Genomic DNA, 26,114 nt, shown 5'->3' on the forward strand with positions numbered 1-26,114 from the left:
CTTATCTTGGAAATGTAGGATTAGTTAGAGTCCTTGAAATGACTTGTGTATGAAAGCTTATTGAAAAAAAAAAAAGAAATGAAAAGCAACACCATGGAAAGGTAGAATAGTAAGTAACATCTTTTTGTTTTATTGCAGTGGACTTGTTTTATGTTTTGAACAAATTGGTAGCAACAATCAAATTAATGTAAAGTAGAAGCTATTAGTGTTGGGGGCAAGGGACAAAGTTTTACTATAATAAAATCTATTCCATCTAACTCCTGTGTGATGATTTATAATGTTCTCCTCTAGAATAATACAAAAAGAGCATTTTGGAACCATGCTGTTGGAAATGCACATTTTACCGCTGTAATGTATAATTATAACCTACTATAGCAGCTTACATTATCCTTTAAATATTTATCCCTTTGAATAATTGGATTTAGGAGATTTGAATTCATTTGGTGAATATGTCATTAATTTTTCATATATTTTGATAATATACCAATCGCTTACTCGTCTAGCATCTAGTAAATGTAACTGAATAGTGTAGAACTTTATAGCAAAATTATTCATCTTTCTGGATTCCTTTAAATATTTATATCCAAAATAAAATACCCATTACAAACTAGAAAAATTCAGTTACTGACTTACTTCTGGTGGCTAAAAATTAATTTGACTAGCCCTCTGTTTTACTTTCCTTTGTAGTTGAAAGTAATGGTTTAAAAATAAATGAAGACAATATTACTTCAAAACCATTCCAAAGCTCAAAGAGGTTTATAGGCTGTTTCCATGGTACCCAGTGTGGCAGCTCACCAACAGAGTTTGGCAGTAGCCGCCTCAACAAAATGGGCCTAACTTTTGTTTTCTACAGGAGCAGTTAGACTCCAAAGGCCTGTGTTGACAGGTAATGAGATTTAATTCATAAGAGGACAAAAAAGAGAGAGAGAGCGCGAAAATACCCATATTCATTGCTTAATCAAATAAAATTCTTTCAGAGGATTCTGGGAATTCTCCCCAGTTGCTTCCAAAGCTTCCCTTTGATAGCTGTAAACAAATTACCTTACGAATAACTTCTTAATCAGGGAAAAGAAGCACAGTTCTCTACTTGATCTTTCCCTTTGGGTGGTCCCAGCCCGAGAGCGCAGTCTTCCTCCCATAGCTAGGCCTCTGAAAAGCCATATAGCATTATGCTGACAGCTGTAGACCTCTTTTTTGTTAGGATAACAAACATCCTGTGTTGAGGACAGCATCAAGCCAGCTTGCAGTATGCCCAATTAGAGAAGCTAAAATCTCATTTGTTTCACCATGGGAGCCCCCTGAAAGCACACCGTTTTGGCCTCATTACAGTATTTTTAACTTTACAAAAACAATTTCATTATGGAAATTAAAGAAGCTCATTTGGCCTTAGCATGTATACTGAAGTTAATAAATTCCAGAAGTATTTCAACTGCCACAGCATGTAGTTTTGTCTTCACTTAATCACAGCCAATAGTTGCTTTATAGAAAATATGGTGGGTCCATAGAAAATTATTATTTTCATTTGTTGTTTGCTGTGCTTTGATTAAAAAACAAACAAATCTTCAAGAAAAATATTAACTTCAACTGTGTTGGAATAAATAGATTCCTGAAATTGGTGTCTTTGTGAATATGTTGATTGCACAAAGACATAAGACTGGCATGCTCTGTTTATGTGTAACTTCTTTAGAAGTCTAAAAATAAAAAATATCTAAAAATCTAAAAAATAAAATCAAAATAACATTTTCTAATGACTCAGTGCCCATGATGTTGATGTCGGATGTTTAAATAGAGTGCTGAGAATTTCCACAGTTACTGTAATTTGAAAAGGGAGGAATTTTCCTGTTTTGAAAATGGTATTTGGCTTTTGATATACCAAACAGAGGGAAAATACAGTAGATCTGCCTTATCCACAGTTTGACTTGCTACTTGTGATCAACTGGGGTCTGAAAGCAGATGATCCTCCTTCTGATGACTTGTCAGAAAGTCAGTAACTCCTGTATCATTCATCTTACTTCATTTCACGTAGGCATTTTCTCATCTCACATCATCACAAGAAAAAGAAGGGTGAGTACAGGACAATAAGATATTGAGAGAGAAAGAGACCATGGTCCCATAACTTTTATTACAGTGTACTGTTATAAGTTGTAATTGCTCTGTTTTATTATTGTTATTCTCTTGCTGTGCAGAATCTATAAGTTAAATTTTATTATAGGTATTTATATATAGGAAAAAACAGTATATTTAGGGTTTGGTACTATTAGCAGTTTCAGATATCCACTGAAGGTCTTAGAGGGTATCCCCCACAGATAAGGGAGGAACTAGTATAATGTAAATGACAAAATGGTGAGGTTTGGTGGTGCTGAGTTTGAGATCCAAATAGCTTTATCTAAGATAATACTCCTATAATTACCCAAGTGATGGATATGCTGTGCTGGGCCCAGCTCCCCTCACATTGGACCTGTGTAGGGCTATGTGAAATTCAATTAGTTATTTCTAAGAGGAGAGATTTTAGGCCAGAACACATCACATCTATTTTTCCTTTTTCTCTTCAAGCTCAGATATTCTGAGATGACCTCATCAAGATTGTTGCAATTAATAAATTGATGATATTAAATAGAACTCTAAAATTATAGTTTTGAGACACTAAATTATTAAAATGTAAGTACATACTTCTCTTCCCTCCATCAGAAGCAGAAAAAGGGTGTATTAAATTGAAAAAAAAAATAGGGGGTGGGCAGAGGGAGAAAACAAAGATCTATTTATAAGCCAGGGAGAAACAATTGTCAAAAAACATTGCAATAGTTTGTTTAAAACATAGAAAATAATGAGGCATAATTTCACCTTTCTGGCACATGGAAATGTATTTCTTTTTATGTACTTTCTCCTGGTGACTCTCTCTTTATGTTCATTCTCCCTCCCTTGCTCCCTCCCTCCATCCATCCTCCCTTTCCTTTCCTTTCCTTTCCTTCCATCTATCCAGCCAGCCAGCCAGCCAGCCAGCCATTTATTCATCTGTCTTTGCTATCTGGAGAATAGCTGAATAGTTACAGATAGTGTTCTTTGTAATGTAATGTATATCTGAGTGCCCTTTATCAGTGAGTGCTGTCCATTTGATGCCTCTTCTGTAGGGATGTAGGGATGTAGAAGAACTCACAGGCAGTGCGAACTCTGGAGAGATTAGTTCCACTGTCAGATGGTATCTGTCTTCCATGAAGATGATTTTGCTGCCTCATAATGGAAGGTTTTATTGTCTCTAAAAATATTATTAGCAACGTAAACTAAATATTCATTTTCTTTCTCTTATCCTCAAAGATAGTGAGCTGCAAGTTGACATAGTAGAAAGATTACTAAGTTGGAGTCAAAAAGACTTGAATTCTGGTGTAACTCTGAGTTTTGGTTAACTATTGTTGCAGAATATTGTACCAAAACTCAGTGGCTTAAAACGAAAAAAAAGCCTTTATTACTTTACATAGTCTGTGTAGGTCAGAAATTGAGTGGCTTATCTGAATGGTTTTGGTTTGTATTCATTTCTCTAGGGTTGTTTTAACAAAATACCACAAACTGAGAGGCTTAACACAGTAGACACTGTCTCACAGTTTTGGAAGCTAGAAGTCCAGGATCAAGTCATTGGCAAGGCAGTGGTCCCTCTAAAACTCATAGGGGAAAATGCTTTCTTGCCTCTTTGATTTTCTGTCTGCAATCTTCAGCATTCCTCAGCTTGTAGATGCATCACTCTGGTCCTGCTTCCATTGTTCTGTGATTGTCTTCTGGCAGGTGTCTGCATCTGACTCTGTTCAGATTTCCCCTTTTTTAAAAGGATGCCGGTTACGTTGGATTAAGGTCCACCTTAATGACATCACTGAAAGCTGATCAGATCTACAAAGACCCTATTTCCAAATGAAGTTACATTCACAGGTACTGGGTATTGGGATTTCAACATATCTTTTTGGGGGGATAAAATTCAGCTCATAACAGGACTTTCCTGAAGTTGCAGTCAGGATGTTGGCCAGGTCTGCAGCCATCTGAAATCTTAATTGGGGCTAGCAGATCATGACTAGTGTGAAAGACTAGAATATGCCCCTCCAAAATACATCTCTTTGGCATAAGGATTATTTTGAGACATAGAAACACAGGAGAAGCTCTGAAGACAGAGAATAAGTTACTCTTTTGTGAGAGAAATTGACATTTGTAGAGGAACTCTTACTTGTAAGAATCTCTCCGTTTCTATACCAGAAAGAGAAGAGTGACTCTTAATCACAAGAACCCTTAAAAACAGATAAGGCATGGATTTAAATCTGAATAACAAATCTTAACCTGGTTTATCATACTTTTCCTGGTCACCTTCCCATAGCTTGCTCAGAAACCCAAGTCCCCCTTTCCTTTGTTTTAGCCCAAGCTGGATTTACCCCAAGTTTTAACCACCTCTTTAAGTTACTCATCCCTGAGTCTCCCATGGATATATGGGATGTACATGTTAATAAACTTCTGTTTTCTCTTGTTAGTCTTTCTTTTGTCATGAAGTTCCAGCTGAGAACCTAGAAGGACAGAAGGAAAGTATTTTTTTCCTTCCCTATGCTGGTATTCCTGTTGTCACAGGAAACCTCATTCCCCACCCACCGCCCCGCCGGGCCTTACTAGCAGCTGCTAGAGTTTCCTCACAACATGGCAGCTGACTTCCTTCAAAACAGCCAGTCCAAGAGAAGGCAGAGTAGAAGCAGTAATATCTTCCATGATCTAACTTGGAATCACACACCACCAATTAATTCCACCACATTCTGTTTGTTGGAAGTGAGTCTCTAAGTCTAGCTCATGTTCATGGAGAGGAGAATTAGACTATCTTTTGAAAGGAGGTGTGTCAAAGAATTTGTGAATATATTTTAAAATCCCCCTACTTTGCTATATAGTAGCTGTGTGTTCTTGGGAAAGGCATGCTGTGTTTGGACCTATGATGTCAACTCAATTATTCTGCAGTTTGGATCACTATTTGGCTATTTTGTATACTGGTATGACCATAGTCCCAGTCAAAGAATCAGAGCTGAGAGGGCCTTAAACACGCTTTCTTCTAAATATTTCATGTTGTACATGAGAGTTCTAGTCCCAAAGCAACAAAGTCATAGAGCAAGTATTTCACCTACCTTTCCAGAATAGTTGGATGAGGGATTTCCCATCTTCTCTTAAGGCCTATGGAAGTGCTTTCTTACTCTGTCAGGCTCAACATGTCCATTTTTCTCTCTAGTGCTGGGGTAGACATTAAGCTCAACATTGGATATGGCAATGGTCTCATGAAGTTTATAAGTCAAGGTTAAGTGAAGAAAAAAACAAACAACAACAACAACAACAAAAACCACTAGTTATTTCAAGCACAAGGGGATTTAATATCTGAATTACAAGTTTTTACAAAATCATGGTCTGATGGTTAGTTTTATGTCAACTTGACTAGGCCAAGGGATGCCAAGATAGCTGGTAAAACATTTCTGGGCATGCCTGTGAGGGTGTTCCTGCAAGAGACTGGCATTTGAATCAGTAGGCTAAAAATCACCCCCACCAATGTGGCATCATCTAATCCACTGAGGGCCTGAATAGAACAAAAAAGTGGAGAAATGGGATATTTGTTCTCTGCCTAAGTTGAGATATCTACCTTCTCCTGCCTTCAGACATTGGTGCTCTTGCTTCTCAAGCCTTTAGACTAAGACTAGGACTTACACCATTGGTGGAAGATCATGGTACTTCTCAGTCTCTGTAATCTCATGTGAATGATTTGAGAACAAAGGAGAAGGAAAAGAGGGAGAAGGTAGGGGTAATTGAATGAACATAGAGAGTTAATAGGAGAAAACACATAAACATTTTAATGGCTACAGTCACCAAACTGTGGAAAGAACCAAGATGCCCTTCAACGGACAAATGGATAAAGAAGATATGGTCCATAGATACAATGGAGTATTATGCCTCCACCAGAAAGGATGAATACCCAACTTTTATATCAACATGGATGGGACTGGAAGAGATTATGCTGAATGAAATAAGTCAAGCACAGAGAGAGTCAATTATCATATGGTTTCACTTCCTTGTGGAAATTAAGGAATAACATGGAGGACATTAGGAGAAGGAAAGAAAAAGGAATTGGGGGAGATCAGAGGGGAAGATAAACCATGAGAGACTATGGACTCTGAGAAACAAACTGAAGGTTTGGGAGGGGAGGGGGTGAAAATGATGCTTAAGTAAAAAACAGATAAATAAGTCATGCCATTAAAAAGGATATCACAAGCCAGTTAAAAACCAATCCAGAATCAAGTGAAATTTCAAAGTATAGGATAATGGCACTCAATAAGAGAACTCTTCAAGTAAATTGACCCAGATAGTTGATTGTCATGCGATTTGAAGAACAGCAAGCTGAAAATCAGTTTCTTTATTACATAAACCTCCCTAGACCACTCTTCAGAATTATTATCTGCACTAGTTCTGGTGCTGAGGGATCTTCTGTCCCTTATAAATGGTTTGTAACCCCTGTCCTCACCAACAAGAAGGCACAAAGAGCCTGAAGACTCACTGACAGTTCTCAATCCTTCATTCACATATCAAAGTTGTGTTGAGTTCTTAATAAGCAAAAACACTGAATTAGATGCTGGGAGTGTATGCAGACAAGGTCTTTGCCTTTAGAATTTTACAACTCAGGTAGTAGGTCAGCATGTGGGGTTCATAATCACTAGCAACCACTGAAAGACTGTAAACACTCACCAGAGGGGGTTGTGGGCATGGTAGTGGAAGCCACAAAAGATTGTTATAGCCACAAAGATTAGTTATCTTGTTATGTGACTGTGAGCATCTTAAGTCTTGAATTGAATTGCTTAATATGGTATGATCTTGCACTGGCACTCTCAATCTTCATTTCATCTCACTTCTATTTAGATCCCTTAGGAAATGTAAGTGAACATTTCCCAGACTCCCTTGTGGCTAGGATTTTAGTGTGAATTGTGTTTGGTAGTTAGAAACACTTTCAAGAGATTAAGACTTCACTAGCATAGTAAGCCAACAGTCATCTTCTTATGGGTGTGGCTGGCGGCTAAAAGCAACCTCCAAACATGGCATTTGCAATGGTAGACTTCCTTCTATGTAGGCCCACTCCACTGGTATAAGGCAGTTGTCACAGCAGGTTTTTGATGCCTGGGTCATAGCTATAGTACTGAACATTCACCCAGCAGTCTGGTAGAGTCATCTAGAGTTCTACTTTTCTAGCTTGTCTCTTGTGTATTAGAGTTCTTCAGAAAAACAGAAAGTGTGAATTACAGTAGTGCTATAAAAACAAAAACAAACTCATGCCAAGTAGATCCTCCTTGGAACTGTGCACCTAGAGTAGTTAACAACCGAATGACATACCCATTTTCACTTCCAGTAAGATCCCTCATCCTCTTTACTTCTGGACGTTATAACGTTTGCATCTGTGATTTCAGTAACCCACAGAAATGTTTCTGGTCTCATAGATGCCTCTTTTCTTGCTTCTCCCTTATTTACCATGTGTTTCTGCTGAAAGGGCAAAATAAGAACTTAAAAATTTGTTCTCAAAATGTATATGATTCAGATTCTAGATCACATCAAAAGAATTTTCCTGTATATGCCACATAAATCAGTTCTATTTTATTTCTCTCTCCTGTTCCTATTTGAAGCTCAGGTATTTGCATTAGTGGTTCCAGAATTTTGCATTGGAGGGTTCGAGGAATAGAAGTCTAACTTGTGTTTATGTAGCTGTATGTATTTTGGGGGAGGAGGTGTGTACATATCTATGTATGTGGGAGAGCGCCACAGAGTTTTGTTCTTGAAGTTGCATTTACATAGCAAGCATACTCTATTTAGGTTGTCTGTTCTTTTTTTGGCTTCTCATGGAGGGTTGGTGGAGATTTTGGGAGAGGGTATTCTAATACCCCTCCAAATTATGCTACGGTATACCCATTAGGAAGTTGACTTCAGGGTACCTGGTTGGCTCAGTGGGTTAAAGCCTCTGCCTTGGGCTCAGGTCATGGTCCAGGGGTACTGGGATTGAGCCCTGCATCGGGCTGTCTCCTCAGTGGGGATCCTGCTTCCTCCTCTCTCTCTGCCTGCTTCTCTGCCTACTTGTGGTCTCCATCTGTCAAATAAATATATAAAATCTTAAAAAAAAAAAAAGAAAAAAAGGAATTTGACTACAGTCCCTAGAAAAATAGTGCCCCAAGTCTGAAAAACTGGACTTTGCATCTAACATATTGATAAAATAGAAATATTAGAATCCTGGAATATCAGAACTGCGTTAGATTATAAGGGATTTTCCAGTTTTATTCTCTTTCATTCACTTTACAAATGAGAAAACTGGGGTCCAGAGAGGTTAAATGATTTGTGGGAGAAAAATGAAAAAACACAGTTGGCAGAGTTGATCCATTTTTAGGGCAGCCAGGCTAGACGAATGTACTTTCCATTACAGCTCTAACTTACTCCAATGTTAAAAGACAAATAGCCTTTCATTGTCTTTCACTGCCACTCAGCAGTGGGAAAATTAATTCAAAAGGCCTGAGATATACTAAACATCAATAGTCTAGGCCTATGAGTACTTATATTAACTCATTTAGGAGAGACAGGCTATTGATAAATAGATTTGGTTGCTGCGGCAGGTGTAAATAGCTCCTTCATTGTCTTAGAAGTCAACTATTCTTTTTAAACATGAGACGTACCGCCTGAGAGATACAATTATCACTCCTAGAAGTTACTGAAGAATTTGAGGCTTTGAAGAAAGTTTAAATAAAATTCAAAAGAAAGAACTAATATTGTGCAGTAGGCAGTCTCCCCTGTGTGCCATGTGATTCCTAGGAGGGACATTGTTTTATAGATCAAGGATTCCACGTTCACACCCTATACACCAATAAATCTGAAATGTAGAGTTGTTTTTTCTTTCTCTCTCAACTGAGGCTGAATTTCAAATTGGGGCAATCTCATGATTCTAGATGTTTTTTTAAAAAGTGGTAAAAAGATATCGTACAAAGCAAACAAATACAAGATTTTGACAGGTCACTTAACTTCCCTAGTTCTCCAGTTCTGCACTCATATAGTTAAGGAGTTCTTGATGCTTCCAGAGGAAGTGGAATAAACTGACTTATTCATTCATTTATTCACTTACTGACTTACTCATTTTACCCACTTAATCATCCTTCAACAAATAATTGAGGCTTTTATTTCTAAAAGTGCCCTGTTGATTATCTCACAAAGTTGTTGATTATCTCACAAAGTGAGATTATGTTGTAATTACTTCCTGTCTGAACCTCTCTAGCTACCAACAGATGATAAGCCCCCTGAAGACAGGCACTTTGTCTTTCCTATTCATTGATAAGCTCTGAGGACCCAGAAGGCTGCCTGTCGCATAGTACATATTCAAGCAACAGCAACTGGTGAATGCAGGTATATACCAAATGAGCCTGCAGTGTCCTTACAGAGACGGAAAACCACAGAGGCAACACTCATTGCTGCAAGTTCTGAGCTATATCTGGAATATAGATACCGTTTTGGTAGCTAACAAGGAGAGGCATTGATGCTAGCTTGATGGAATCAGGAAGAAAGTATTAAGACTTCATAAAAACTGTGAGATAAGTGCTCTTCTATTCACTTGTATGGGTGAGGGAATACTCTGAAGACTGAAGGATCTCACAGTCAGGAAGTACTGAATCTGGGTCTTGAACTCCTGCATCTGTATCCAGACCTCCCCCCTTCACCCGGCCCCCAAGCTGCCATGGCCTCTCCCCAGGAAGTGCACAGGTCTCTCTGTCCTCAGGATGTGGCCAGGAGCTCTGCAAGCATCTGAATCACTTGAGTTGAAAGAGGGTTTGTGTGTGTTGGAGCCGATTGAATGCTTCCAGGGTTATTCTCCTTTATTTCAGGTGGTCCTCCTGAAGGCAGGCAGTCTGATAGGTACGTCATTCTTGTATCCCTATTTTAGATTGTCCATATAATGGCCACTACTGTTTCTTTTCTTCATTTATCTTTTTTTTTTTAACCTTCAGGTGTATATTGATTGATGGATCCGTAAAGTGCCTTTTCTTCTCATTTTGTGATTATAAAATAAAAGTATTTGAATTCCAAAAATAAGATTTGTTTTTCCACCCTCTTTCCTTGCAATTATATCTTCTGTTTTGATCCCTCCTGCTTCAGATATCCTTTCAGTGGTTTCAAAAGGTTACTTCAATGCCATTGGCTACCAATTTAATGATGGCTTTTCAGTTTTCTACCCACTGGATCAAAATGGTAACCGACCTTTGTCTCTGCCATAAATCCCATCAAAGTGTTTACATCTACCCCCAAATCTCTTTTAAATGCAAATAAATAAGTTCCGCAGACACAAACACCACGTGGATCGTTAACTGCAGCCTGCAGACTGTTCCAATCGTTAACTGCAGCTTGCAGAGATTCTTGACAAAAAAAGAAGAAAAAAGAAAGTGTGGATGGTTTCTTTAATGAGGTTTTCCCTCTCATTTATCAAAGATGGCGTAGCTTTGCCCAGCTGGCCTGGTTTGAAAATCGGAAAATAGCTTAATCTGATTCACGCAGAAGACCTTTGTAGCAGGTGAAGAAGTACATGTATTAAGGTGTATGTTTCTTTGATTTATTTTTTAACCCATGCCCTCTGCCATGGGTCAGGCTTAGGGTTTATGATAAAGATGATTAAAGGGCACAAAATATTTGGCCATTTGAGTCGATGTCCTATTGAATAGAAAATATATTTTTTCTTTCTGATTATTTCTTAAATGTCCTCCCTATCAGGATCATTGGGCAAGTGTTAGAATGGAATCTTGGGGCTGGAGAGCCCTTAGAAATTCTCCAGTTTGGACCCTCCCCTCACTTCCTAGATGAAACTCCTCAGACATTTACACTCACTCGGTGGCTTGACCACCTTCTCAGATAGGGGCACCTGCGGGACCAGAAAGCAGGTCTTCCCATTCTTGCTTTAAAATGCTAGAATGTATTCTAGCTTTGTAGAATTCCCACTGCTTTACAGTGGTAAGCCAGGCATAGAAAAGGTTGTGGTATTTCCTTCTTGGAGGGTGAAATATACAGTACAGTTGGAAAATCTTTTTGGTTTGGTTTGTTTAGATAAGGATGCACAAAAAGCCCAGCTCAAATGGGCTTAAGTGAAAAAAAAAAAAGAGAGAGAGAGAGAGAATTTAGTGGCTCATCAAACCTCAAACTCTAGACCTTAACATGGATGCAGGTCCCTCAATTTCTGATGTCCTCCATGGTGTGGTTTCTCTGTAGGCTCCCTGCAGTGGTTAGTGGCTGTCCTTAGTGCCAGGGCTACCTCCTCCCAGGTTCAAATCCATGGCAAAAGAGAACTCCTTTCTTACCCAGCAGTTTGAACTCATACCCACTTTCAAACATCATGATGACCCAGGGGAATGAGATGCTTTCAATGGATAGACCTGCATCACACATGCTCTTGTGGAGCCAAGAACATCATCAATTCTAATAGAAGCACTGGAAGTGAGGGAGAAGATTCTCTAGAGAAAGACTGTGGTATGTTTCCTTCAGAAAGGTTGAGAGGATGTGGACAGAACAAACAAATAATGACAAATGGCATTTTACGACCGTTTTTTCAGAAGTCAACATCTTCCTTTCCTTTGTTCATTTGTAAATTTCTGTCAGCTTTAGCCCAGCAGAATCATAAATATGCAAAGAATAGTTAAAGTCCTGTGGGAAAGGAGTGTGCTTGAATATGATAATGATCCTTTCATTAAAGTGTAAGTTATTATTTTAGAAAAAATACATGGTGAAGTTTTAAAGCAGTGAGAGTTGACCACCATTAGGCTACAGAACTCAGTGTGCACAGACAGAGGTCTCTAGAGGAGAGGAATTTTGTCAAGCTCTGCTGACTCGTTCTTCCCCCACAGCTCACAACATACTCCTCAATGAATATTGCCACAGTATAGGGGGCTTCCTTGCATTCGACTATGCAGAATCTCCTCATTATTCTATAATACTCCAGCACACAGAGAACAAGTCATCACATCCTGATTGGGAAATTTTCAGTCTCCCTTTTCTTTTCTGTCTTGTTGAATAGCTAAAAATAAATTTAGTTTTAGTTTGACCTCAGAAAGATCCAGTGGGCTTGACAGGAGTCTCTTTGGTTTTTTCATAGTGTCTTAGGTCTCCAAGCCTGTTCTGGTTTGGTGGGGTGTACTCTGAGTCTTGGTATTTCAGTCTTTTTTTTTTTCTTCCTTTTTGTCCTGAGGATGAGAGGAAGGACATGTTTGGCCGGCCACAGGGGGATGTTATCTGAGGTGTTCTATTTGGGAACTGGTGGGGCTCTGGAAAATGAACCCCATCCATGTCTTCAGGATGAAAATGGCTTCGCATGCCTTGGGTCCATGCTACTGTTTGTGGTATTACTTTCAAATGCGAAGCTGAGAATGAGTCATTTAAAACCCCACCTGGAACTATCCAAACAGGTGTCTGTCTGTGAAGATCAGCTCTCATTTCCACACTCACAGAGCCCCCTGGATTTGGAATGGATACAATAGTGTTATTTAACCCATTCAAATATCCATTAATTAGCAAGTAGGTCTGTGTACTTATAGCACACATTCTGTTTGTTAAGTAATCTTGTATGCAGATAATATTCTCCAGCTAGGTTGACCCTCTGTGAGTGAGAGGTGGGTGAGAAGTTGAATACCATAATAGCAACATGTGCCCAAAGCATCCCTTCTCCTGTGAAATCTCTCATTTGGGCACAGCATGAATATACTTTTACTATTCAGCCAAAAATGGGAGATTTGCTTGAAGCCTTTGATTAATGCAAATAATTGCTGCACTAGAGCATGTCTGATGCTTGGGAGGCCATTAGTGGTGCACAGCTGCCATCAACCAGGAACAAGCTGCGCATACAAAGATGATTCATGGACTGATTCTGTGGCTGGAACATACTGAGGGCCCTCCCATTTGGTCTAGAGAACTGTTAGGGTTGAACAGTATGTGCATGGGGGTGGGGGATACAGGTGGCTGGGAGAGAGTGCCAGCAGAGGTGGCAGAGCACAATGGGCACTAAAGGAAAAGTCTTTAATAACAACTTCTTTTATTATAGTTCTGGCACATGATAGTTGCTCTATTTTGTCTTAGAGTCTTACAATGTGGTGGTATGTAAGGGAGTATTCCTCGCCTTCATTTTCTCACTAAGGAAAATGAGGACCATAAAAATGAATGACTTAATCAGAAATCACAGTGATGACAGAGGGTGGAATTAGGACACAAATGAAGACCATCTGAATCAAAGTCCACTGTTCTTCCTACTCCACCAAGTAGTACCATTGGTCTTTGGCTGGACACACAGATTCATGTGACTTCATCCCTTAAAGAGCATGGTTGAGGTGATGGGGTATGAGGAGTAGGTGAAAGGTATCCAATTTCTGAATGGATATTAAATGTTGTGCCCCCAAATAAATATCCAGCTGGCCAAATTTGAATGTTATTATCTATGAACCATAGGCTTAGTTGCATGGGTCATCCATGTGCAGTTCTTGGCAATTACCTTGAAACCTGTATCGTGACTAGTCAGTCCAGCAAAATGTATTCATTTCTGGAAAGGATGATATTAATCAAGTTTTCAGAGACAAGTATGATAAATTATTAGTTGCTGTAAGAAATATAAGATTGGGAAGAATAGGATGGCCCCATCTCTTCCTGTACACATGCCACATAGAATGATTTTTTTTTAGTGTGTGTATTATTTTTTCACAGTTATTCCCTTTTTTCCACCTTTGCCATGATTGGCTTGAGAGCAAAATATATTTATCTGCTCTTACTGACTTTGGGCTTTGCCCTGTGACCTGACTTGGCCAAGGACTGTTATGGGCATGCTGTACAAAACATGCAATTCAAAGCTTTAAACGTGCTTTTGTGGTTTGACTTGCACTTGTATACCTGTCCTGAATAATGAGAAGAATATGCCCAAGTAGCTATGCTCCTTCACATCTGAATCCAGGAATGAGAGACACACGCAACAGATCTGAGCCCAACCTGAAGTCTAAAATAGAGCAATCACACCTAACCCAAAGATCTATAAATAAGAAACAAACGTTTGTTATTGAAAGCTGCTGAGGTTTCTGCATTGTTACGGAGCATTGTGCAATAATAGCTGGCCGATACAGATGCCAAGTCACGATCAGAAAAATACTGCTTGGTGCACCCTGATGTTTATAGCAGCATTATCAACAATAGCCAAACTATGGGGAGAGCCCAGTTGTCCATTGACTGATGAGTGGGTAAAGATGTGGTGTATATACACGATGGAATATTATTCAGCCATCAAAAAGAATGAAATCTTGCCATTTGCAATGATGTGGATGGAGTTAGAGTGTATTATGTTAAGTGAAATAAGTCAGAGGAAGACAAGTACCATATATATGATCTCACTCATGTGTGGAATTTAAGAAAGAAAACAGATGAACATACAGGAAGGAGGGAAATAAAAAAAGGAGAGGGGGAAACAAGTCATAAGTGATTCGTAATGATAGAGAACGAAATGAGGGTTGATGCAGGGAGGTGGTTGGAGAATGGGCTAGAAGGGGGTGGGTCTTAAAGAGGGTAATTGTTGTGATGAGCACTGGGTGTTGTATGTTAGTGATGAATCATTGAATTTTACTCCAGAAACCAATATTGCACTGTATGTTAAATAACAAAATTTAAATTGGAAGGAAGAAGGAAAGAAAGAAAGAAAAAGATACTGCTTGAGCATGGGATGGGATCAGATGGTTCAAGGCCTCAGTCTTATTTATCTCCTCCATGGGGACGTATCTACCACCAGACCCAGATGGGATGAGTCATTGGGTCTGATCACCTTCTCTCCTGAGTGAGCATTCCTATGATCAACTTTCTTTTCCTTTGTTGCTATGGCTTACTAACTCCTCTTCTGATCAACCTAGTCTTTTTTTTTTTTTGAAAGACAAACACTTTTAAGTGAATTCACCTACCTCTTCTGTGTTTACATTAAAGTTGTAGTTGCAGAAAGTAACCATATATCCTTGATTGCCAGTTGGAGAAGGGTCTGTTTCATTTGATTCTCTTTATAGCAAAATATACTATAGTTAAGTCTAGACCATTTGGTAAGTGTGAAGGAAGCCTCTGCTAAGCTATAATCATGGTTAAAATTAAACTACAGTTAATACTACCCTTTTAAAAATTATTGTTTAGAAATAATAATACCCCAGTAGCGATTAGCACATTTAGTACTGGATCTTGTTTTCTAAGTACCATTCCCCATTCAAAGCAATGAAAGCTCATCAGAGGAATAGCTAATTCCACATTTGGGGCAGGGGACAGTATTATCAAGGGGCATGTTGTGTTCTAAGACAAAGAAACACTCAAAGACCAACAGAAGCACATCCGAGAACTCAAGAGCCAAGTCCCTGGGGGCTGCCACTGGTCCAAATTTTTGGCAGTTTGAACATCAAAACTGTTAAAAGAATAATAATTATAATTACATTGAAAACACTGAATAAACAAAAATCATGAATCCAGACTAAGGAAGAGAGTTCTTTGACAATATTGGAGGTGGTTATTACATAAGCTCTTTACTCTGAAATGTAGTGATTAAAAATAAAACAATAAAAATAAAGTATTTACTTTATGCTTTTAGAAGGAACTATGGTTCATCCCTGGTTGTTGAGGAGTAGCTCTTCTTTTTTTTTTTTTTTTTTAAGATTTTATTTATTTGTCAGAGAGAGAGGAGAGCGAGCGAGCACAGGCAGACAGAATGGCAGGCAGAGGCAGAGGGAGAGGCAGGCTCCCCGCCAAGCAAGGAGCCCGATGTGGGACTCGATCCCAGGACGCTGGGATCATGACCTGAGCCGAAGGCAGCTGCTTAACCAACTGAGCCACCCAGGCGTCCCTGAGGAGTAGCTCTTCTTTACCGAAAAATAAAAAATAAAAAAAAATCCCACAACTAAATGTAGAAGAATGGTGGGATTAGAAAATTACCATTCTCCAGTGCCTGGTGAAAGTCTTTATTTGGATCTGCATGGGTAAATGGAGGAGAAAATCATTACGTGAGAGGTTGTTGGCATATGGGATATTCACACGATGCCAAAGGAACAGCCCCCAGGTTGCTGATTGTAAAGGGAGAACATAACTTTATCGTCAGGAGATGCAGCAGGGATGATACACATACTCTTATTATCACTAGGACAACCTAACTTATGTGTCTCTGCTGTGATGGACTGAAGACACAGCATTTCCTATAAATTCTCTCGCCCCAAATAGTTAACCTGAGCCTAATCAATGTTTAGATCAAAGTTCCAGTTTATAACAAGTGAAGGGAATAGAGAAGCAAGTTAATGCTATGAGAAAATATTAAGTCAAATCTAGGATGTGGAACCATCTATCATAGAAATGTTGATATCTCTTCAAAAAGTCAGTGTCATGAGGAACACATAGATGGGTGGATTGCTGCAGGATAAAGGAACCAAAGGGACAGAACAAATGCAATGTGAGAACCTTGATAATCCATGTAAAAAAATCTTTAAAAGCCATATTGAGCATGACAGGAAAATTAAAATGCACTGGGCCATAGACGATATGGAATTACTGTGATTTTCTTAGGTGTGATAGTAAAATTATGTTTATGTAGAAGAATGTACTTTTTAGGAGCTTCACATTGAAGTATTTATGGATAATGTATTATGTCATCTGCAATTTACTTTCGAATGATCTAGGAAAAAACCCCAAAAGTATGTATAATCACATATGTTTATAGATAAAGCAAATATGAAGAATATAAATGATTGTTGACTCCAGGTGACAGTTAAATTTATATTCATTGGACCTACTTCTTTTTTTTTTTTAAAGATTTTATTTATTTATTTGAGAGAGAGCATGAGCAAGGAGAAGGTCAGAGAGAGAAGCAGACTCCCGCGGAGCCGGGAGCCCGATGTGGGACTCGATCCCGGGACTCCAGGATCGTGACCTGAGCCGAAGGCAGTCGTCCAACCAACTGAGCCACCCAGGCGTCCCATCATTGGACCTACTTCTTAAAGCTACTCCATATGTTTGAAATTCTTCATAATATGAAGTTGGAAAAAATAAGGACTTCTAGCTGTTTTTAGTGATTTTAATGATTTTCAAATGTATATATTATTGACAAGCTCTTCTATTAGATTTTAGTGAAGTGTAAACTACATTAATGCCACCACTAATAGTGTAGATTTCTCTATTATAGAATTTATTTCTTTGCTATTAATAGTAATTTCCAGGCAAGATGAGGTGTGAGGAGATCCACCCTTTAGTAACACTGGCTTATGTTTGTCTTTCTGTGACTATCATGTCAGAATCCAAAAGAAAACCCATTTAGCCCTCATGTCACCCTTAATCAAATTTGAGAGGATGTCGTATTTCTTTTCTCAGAACCATTTGAGTAAGAGTTAGAGTCCATGTAAAAGAAATCTTGTTTGCAAAACTCATACATTAGAGCTGTTATGTGCCATTTTGAGGATTTGAGGGAGCTTACAGACCTTTTTTTTTTTTTTTTAAATGGGCTTAGTATTCAAGTGATATGATTTAGGGATCCAATGAGATGAAAAACCTATGAAAATTCATTCCAGAAATGATGCAGATCAAGATTAATTTTTATACTGTCTCAGGGGCCTTGGTGTGAACCTGAGTATAAAATTCTGCCCTGGCAAACTTTTGGGAACACTATGCATTAACGAGGGCAGAAGAATCTGAATGAAGGATGTTGTGGTTTTCCATACACGTGGTTCCTTTAGTGCTTTCTTGTTTGTGGTCTGCATGTGTGTGTGTATGCATGTGTGTGTGAGCATGCACACGTATATGGTCTATACATGTTCCCTTCCTGATGTTACTCCTCGTCCTCCCTTCTACCCTACTGCAGCACAGCTCAACTCACTCATTCCCTCTCCTTCCCCCTCCCATTCTGTTTCCCCTCCTCTAGCTGGCCTCCCGCTGTCAGTCATTATATGCCCTAGCATTCTTGAGAGTCTGGCATCTTGGCAAGGCTTTTCTGTCACTCAGCTTCACTGGGGACTGGATTTCTTGGAGAAAATTGAATCTGCAGACAATCCAGAAGGGCATGGTTAGGACTGTTATCATTTCCCTGCTGCTTTGGTCCCCCTAGCAAGGGAAGAAGAATTCAGAGGCCTAACTCTGGGGCAGGTAAGCAGGAGTTTTCAAGTGAGACCTAACTACCTGCAAAAAGAAGCACCTTGAGGAGGAATCAATTGGTAGTTTTCATTAAAACAAACAAAAACCAAGCCAAACCAAGAAACAAGGACCAGATTGTTAGTATTGTTTTATTTAATTAGAAGTGGTTATTTACAAAAAAGGAATACTAGAAGGATAAAACAGAAGCTCCTGCTCCCTCATTTAATGATTTTGTTTTGAAAACCTTGCCAGTATGTGAAAAGCTATTAACTAAAAACATTTTTTTCTATTAATTTTAATTTAAAAAGTTGTGATACATGCCACCCAACCCCAAATACCCAAACATTATTCACAGGTAGAAAAATCTTATCACGTGAACAACATAAATAAGTTTCTACAACTAATAACAACTTGAAAGCAAATAAATGTCACTTACTTAAAACGGGAAATGTAATGCAATTTTATTGTAATGAAGGTTACTCATAGGGAAGAGAGAAGATGGATTGGTGTGTCAGGACATCATCCTGTGGAAGGTGATGAAGAGTCAGATGGTCAGCTGTCTTGCTCTCCAGCTGCATGTGAAAATAAAGTGATAGCACATCCAAAACTTTGGGGTAAAATCAAGCTAAACATAAGAGCACTTCAACATACGTAGAAACACAGTAGAAAGCCAGAAAATGCTATCTATTCATGTCTCTCACTTGGTATATGAACATAAAGAAAAGTGTTTGGGGTATATCCAAATACAGCACACAATACAAACTCAATTCATATGATATTCTCTGACTAGGAACCATGAGTCAAGTAAATGAGTAGGCATATCTTTGCCTGGAACCATAGTGTCAAGATAGCCTTTCTTATAGCATATTTATTTGGTGTCTTTTGATGAAAATGTTGATATATCAGGAAAAAACAAGTTGTACAGAAGTTGTATGGTTTTTTCATATGCCTTCATGATGAAGCCCCTAATTGACTCAGTGGCTCTTCTGTGAACACATGTATGTGTATGTATGGCACCATTGGTGATGATACATTTCTTAAAATTCGTTCAACTCATTTTTAGTTCACTTGGAATGATGGTAGCACTTATTTGTTCCCTCATAAGATTGAAACTAGTTTTAGAAGCATCTCTACGTAGAAATTTATTTTAGTCCTAAGGACCAGGTTTCTTCTACCTTAGTGCATGTGAACATAAGTGAAACGAACAGAGCCCTGATTCAGAGACACATGACTAGACTGTTGTGTTTCCAGGGAAGGCGGTAAGTCTCTATCCTCTGTGCTGCTCCACTGGCTACCTAAGTCCCTGGTCTACAGCACAGCCTCCTCCCCAAGCTTATTGCATGAATACATAATGGTTGGCTAGGTCTCTTTGCACCTGTTACTCAGGCACTTTGCCTTCTCACCTGCCTTCACTGCCCTTTCCCAATTGGACCTTCTGTCTGGTGCTCTGGGTGATTTTGCTACTTTCTGCAACTCAGAGCTCACTACAGGGAAGCAGAGTAGATTTCATTTGAAATTTGGAATTTCATCTGCATAGAGAAAACACCGGAGGGAAACAAAGACCTTTACTTCATATTCTCTTACCAAGACATGGAACATCCCACAGTAAACTGTTAGATCCAGGCAAATTTACATTAGACATTTGGAACTCAACATGTCAAAACCTGAATCTATTGTCTTCTCCCTTTCTTTCTTTCCTGCTCTACCATGTTCCCTATTTAGGGAAATAGAATTACCATCTCCATGGTTGCTTTAACCAGAAACCTGGGAGCCATTCTTCCTGAATCCTTCCTGGCGTCTTAATCCCCACTAATTCAATTTCTACTGATTCTGTACCCTAAGTATCTCCTGTCCCCATTTTCACTTTTCTATCTGCCCTGCGATTGCCCTTATTTAAGGCTTCTTCACAACTGCCATAGCCTCCTATTTTCGATCCTACAGGATTTACGTTTCAGTAGTTTTCTCATTCATTCATTTATTCAATAAATATTTATTGAGGATTTAGTATTAGCAGGAACTGTTCTGAGGACAGGAACAAAATAGACAATATTTCCTGCCCTTGTGGATCTTATCATAATATATGAGAAAATGATAAATGTTAATAAGATAAAGTGAGGAAAGGGATATAAGTATTGGGGAGATGGAGATGAAATTTTAGGTACTGTGGTTAGCGATAGTCTTACTACAAATGTGGCATGTGGGCAGGGCCTTGAAAGGACTAATGCTGTTCAGTGCAAGTATCTGGGAGACAGGTGTGCTTAGAAGAAAAGATAGGCAGAGGTCTACTCTGGTGCTTTCCTGTGGTTGGAATGGAGTGGAGAAGACAAGGGAGAGCAGTAGCAGAAGAGGTTAAGAGCTCACAGGGGCCATATCATGCAGAATCTCATAGGTCATAGCAAGAACTGGGACTTCTGTTTCTCTGAGATAGGATGCATTTGGTGATTTTGAACAGAAGTTAAGACCTGAGTTACATTTTACCAGGATGAGTCTGGCTGCACTGTTAAGGCTAGACTGTACAAAGAGAAGGACAGGAAGGGAAACTCTTAGGAGGAAACTATTACAATACTCTGGATGCCAGAATTATCTCATTGACATATACATTCAACCATGCCATCCTCTGACCTGGAATTCTCACTGTACTGGTTTCCCAATACAGATGGGATAAAAGTAAAACTTCTTTTAATAGCTTCTAAGGTTGGTCAGGAATTTGTGCCTCCTACTGTTTTTCCCCATTGCTTTCTAATCCACCCCTCCACCATTCTGTGATCTCATTGACCCCCAGTACATGCTTATTGAGTCTTTAAGTTACAAATGCTTCCTTCTCCATGATTTTCCTGAATTTACCCATGTTCTTAACCCACATTGGATTTGAGCACTTGTTTCTTTCAATATTAATGTGTTTGGCTTTCTCACTACTATAATGTGTGCTTCCTATGGTAAAGATTCTGCTTTTCATCCTGTTACATAGAAATGACAAGCCAAATGAATGACTTTAATCATGGAGTATGTTTTGGCTTCTTCTTTATACTTTGGGGCAGAGGAGGGGAGTAAGAATGGAAGAGACGTACTGGCTTTTGAGATCATGTGAATTATCAGAGTCCACCTTTCTTTCTTTCTTTTTTTCTTTTTAATCTTAGTTCTAGAAAAACATAGAGTCCTTCTTATCTGGGGGTTGGGGGTGTGGGATTTACAAATGTGGCCTCTGTCTGCTGATGTCATCTCCTCCTCCCCTTTAAAAAAAATCAAATCCCTTTCTGTTGTTCCTTGCATATATTCTCTCACTAATACTCCAAGAGAAAAAGAAACATTGTAGAAGAAAAAAGAATGACTTTTATCTAGCTGCTACTTTTTAATGCCATGTGGTTATTTATTTATATTTTAGTTTTGTTGGGGAACAGATTGTCTTAGTCATCTAGACTAGCATTTAATTTCATGGTTGCGTTAAATGTTTGTTTTACTCAAATCTCTAAGAATGCTATTTTATAAAACTAAAGAAATGCATTTTGTCAAAATCTTGCAAACTGTTTTCCCCCCAAATATCGGCTTCTAAGAAGTTTCTTTCCAGTTGTTTCTGCGTATTTATTTTCTTATTGCACACCTCTCAGCCGAGACTGGAATTCACAGCATCTCCCCACAGTTTCTTCAATAACATTCATTAAGATACTCTTTTGTCTCATCATACAGATCATTAATGAAGCTGTTAACTAACTCTAGAGCTTCATTGATTCCTGGGGCAGGGCTACCAGACACCTCTGTAATGTCATACAACGCCTTTATCCTTGGTTTCTATGTCACCAGCCCTCAGCTTTCAGCCAGTATAGAATGCCAGAGTTCAAATCCAATCCAATTTGAATTCATTTTGCAAGTAAGACTTTATTAGATACTGTATTAAGTGCTTTACCAAAATTAGGTTATGTTACATCTTCATTTTCTCCCTCTCTTTTATTAATCATGCAATTCCCACTCCCTTTAAAAAAAGGGGGGGAAAAAAGCAATTAGGTTTGCCCAGCTTGATTCAATCTTAAAATCCAGGCTGCTTATCGTCCCTGGTTCCATTAGAATCTAAATGCTTACAGATGCTAACTGTCAGGTTCCTTCCTCTTGTATCTCTATGAAATCAGTGCCAGTCAGCTTCTATCAAAACTTCACACCTCTTTAAGCCTCAGTTGTTTTCAGACTGAAAGTCCCACCTGATTAATGATGCTTGACGCTGGAAGTCTCCCCAGATGCATCGATTAGTGTGGTTTTCAAAGTGCTTTTCAGGAACTCCTGTTTCCCCAAAGATGCCTTAGGGACCACTGGGGAATGATGAGGCCAGAGGAGAGGGTTCTGTTCCTGATTTAATCAAAGCTATACAGTTCTCACCTGCATCATGTATTCGTCTTCCATGCAGGGTTACCTCTAGTCCATAGGAAGACTTTGTGCAACTTAGAAAAAGTGACCCTTCTTCTGGGCACAGCAGGGTGACCATGGTTTGTATAACATTTGATTTCCAGAAAAGGGCTCTGTTGCTAAAAATTACTTTGGAGAATCTTTAACCTCGGCCAGCTTCTCACATTACCCAAGACAAAGATAAAACCAACAAGACTGATTATTCACCATTCTACAGCAAGGCAGTGCATCCAGCTCCTTCCATCGTTTGAGTATGTAAATATTTTTGTTATTTTTAGTGGATAAGCACTCCTGCCTTGACCACATGTTCATGCTCAGAGATAAATGAATTCATTCAATATGTATTTATTAAGTATTAACAAAGTCCATAAAGCTTATATTCTAGAGGAGGAAGACAGGTGATAAAACCATACATAAATAAAGTGTCAGGTGGTAAAATGAGCTACAAAGAAGAATAAGGCAGAGTTAAAGGACAGAGTAAGGAAAGGGAGTGCTATTTCAGGTATCCCATAAAACAGTAACCTCTGAGAGTGGGGAATTCGTCTTTTAGTTTTGGAATTATTTGTATTGCAAAGTCAAAAAAAAAACAACAAATGTATTCCCTTTCTCCACTTAATATTTATAATGTATTAATAATGTCAGTAATAAAGTATATATCAAACATACAATGATTTTATATTCATCCAATAAATTTTACTAAGAAACTGAAAGGAATACATGCAAAAAGTAAGATGTGTAATAAAAACGTATTTCCTGCCCTCAAGGGGCTCAGTGTCTAGTGAGATTCCTGTACATTTAACCAACTGCAACATATTTCATATGAAATGAAATCATTGTTCAAGGGTATTTCAGGGAATAATCACTAATTGTCATTAATTAATTAATGGCAAGAGATCCTGGGAATGGGAAGGTTTTATTCAATAATCAACAAACGTTTATATGTTCATATTCAGTAAGTGAAAATGGGTCATATGAGCTAAGCATCAGAGATGAGAAGGAAGCCGAGGAGAGAAAGAAGGAACAGAGACAGAAAAGCCCATCTAAAAACTAGAGAGTAGCCTGATGAGGCAGAAATGTGCACTTGTGGGGATGAGACCTTGGAAGTATTAGAAAAATATGCTAAGGAGTTTGGGATTTATTCCATAGGTAACAGGGAAAAATGGAAGAATCTGATGAGATGGATGAATCGATGTAAAGGAGACTTGCAAAGAATTTGAAACAAATATATTGTATTAGTCAACATATTGACTAGTGTATTGGATATATAATACAAATATATTGTATTAAGGTTCTCCAGGGAAACAGAACCACTAACATATGTGTGTATGATAAATATTTATACATTTACATAAATATACTTAATATTATATATTAAATATAATTGTATTAATATTTATAGATATTAGATACATTTAATAAGTATATTTAAATATTATCAATAAATATGGAGGGATATGTATATTATACATGTACAAGAGACTGTATACAATATATGTTATATATATGTGGTATATACATATATGCATATACACACATGTATATATATAGAGAGAGAGAGAGAGTGAAGGGGAGAGATTGATTTATTTATTTTAAGAAATTGGCTCATGCAATCAGGGAAGATAGCAAGTCCACAATCTGCAGGGTAGAATGGCAGGGCTGGAGAATGGCTGCTGGGAGTATTCTGTCTTTCTTAGGGGAGGCCGATCTTTTTGCTCTTAAGGCCTTCAACTGATTGGATGAGGCCCATACATATTATGGAGGGTAATCTGCTTTACTCAGAATCTTGATTTAAATGCTAATCTCACCTAAAAGGTACCTTCACAGCAGTATCTAGATTAGTAATTGACCAAATTATCTGGGTAATGTATGCTAGCCAAGTTGTCAAATAATATTCACCTTTAGACATCTTCCTACACTTTTGTCTATGGTGCTCAGTAGACGCTCAGTGAACAGTTGTACCACTGGCCTCGGCAAGCAGCAGGTTTGTGAATAATATATGTTGTAGCCTGTAGCCAAACGATGGGAATGGATGAAGGCTCTGATGTATTTCAAGAAAAGGCACTGCCCAGGAGCTCAGCACTCCCCAATCACTAACTTGTTTATGAAGCACCTGGACATCTGGTTAGATGCAGATTCTGGTTTGGTAGGCCTGGGGTGAGGTCCAAGACTGTCACTGTTAACAAGGGATGTGTATACCACTGGTCCATGGCCCACAGTTGGGGTAGCAAAACAGTAAAATTTCTGAAGCTCTAATTTTGGCAAGATGGGTGGGAGGTAGCCTGGGTCTCTCTAGAGGAAGAGGAGTCCTTTGAATTGAGATTTTGAAGGTAACAAGAATTCTCTGTAGTGTCTCTTAGAAGACGGTGGTTTGTCAGACTATTTTATGTCTCACAATCACATGGGCAACCTAAAAAAAAAATGTAGACAATCTGTGTCCATCGGTCATGACTGAGTGTGTTTAGTTTAAGGCCAGGACTCCCTGTTAACAATAATAATCCCAGAAGATTTTGAGGCAGGTCTGGGACAATCCTTTGAGAAACACTGGTCTAAAATTTTAGGACTTGAGAAAAACTATGAGTATGTTATCTCGGAAAATTCTTTGAGTCATCTGCAACCATATGTGCTGGAAAAAAAAAGTGGGAGGGTGGAAAATTGGCTAATTTAGAGTTTTACTGAGGATAAGAGGATATATAGTCTGGGGAAAGGTCAGTTTACAGCTATATCAAAAAAATTCCTAGCCAGACTGGATATTGATTTCTCTGATTCCATGGCTTACTCAGGGCAAAGACAAGGAATGGCCCTCTAAGACTTAGATATAGAAATTCTCTTGTTACATTGGTTATAGTATTTAGGATTAGATCTAGCTATTATATATTTTTTTAAAGCTGAAATAATGCTTACTTTACTGAGATTTTTTTTTTTTCTCATATAAAAGAAGTCTGGCAGTAAGTTGTAAGTGTGGTGTGCCTGGGATGGGGACTCCAGAAAACTCAGGAGAACAGCCTCCTTCTATAACATACTGTCTCATGTCCAATATGGCTGCTAGAGAACCAGCCGCTGCTTCCACCATCTGAAGCAACAAGAAGGAGGAAGTATTGAAGGAGGGTATGTATTTTCCTTTTAAGAATACTCCCCAGAATTCCCATATAGTATTTATGTTTACACTTCAATGACCATAATTATTCAAACAATCAGTTTAACTGGAGTATGGGAAATGTCTCCCTGGCCCCTCCCTTATTTCAGTATTCTCTGCTAAAACTCTAGTGTTCTTTTACAAAAGGAAAGGGAGGAATTTGGGAGGCACCAGCAAGTCTCTCCTAGAGGAGTTGCTAGAGGTTAATCAGTCTGTAGAGATGCCAGACTGGTGGGTAGAAGTAAAGAGGTCATTAATGAAATGACCTAGAATGGAATAATATCTAAAAGGGATTCTGCAGCTAATTTTGGAATCATTCTGGCCTTTATTCATTTATTCAAAAAATGCTGATGGAATTTCTTCAGTGTGCCATGTGCTATACTGTACTGATACCACCATGGGTAAGGTATAGTCCCTGTCATTCAGGAGCTTA

General features: G+C 38.6%; 1 long non-coding RNA gene across 1 annotated transcript in view; it reads left to right on the forward strand.

Annotated features, from left to right (window-relative positions):
- LOC125107271 (uncharacterized) overlaps positions 1 to 22,782 on the forward strand; it is a 55,962-nt gene extending 33,180 nt beyond the window's left edge. The window contains exon 4 of the long non-coding RNA XR_007129499.1: positions 22,653 to 22,782. This is a non-coding gene — a long non-coding RNA (uncharacterized LOC125107271). The remainder of the gene's footprint in view (positions 1 to 22,652) is intronic.
- Positions 22,783 to 26,114: the final 3,332 nt, after the last annotated feature.

This window comes from Lutra lutra, chromosome 8 (genome assembly GCF_902655055.1).
Source record: "Lutra lutra chromosome 8, mLutLut1.2, whole genome shotgun sequence".
Classification (NCBI taxonomy): domain Eukaryota; kingdom Metazoa; phylum Chordata; class Mammalia; order Carnivora; family Mustelidae; genus Lutra; species Lutra lutra.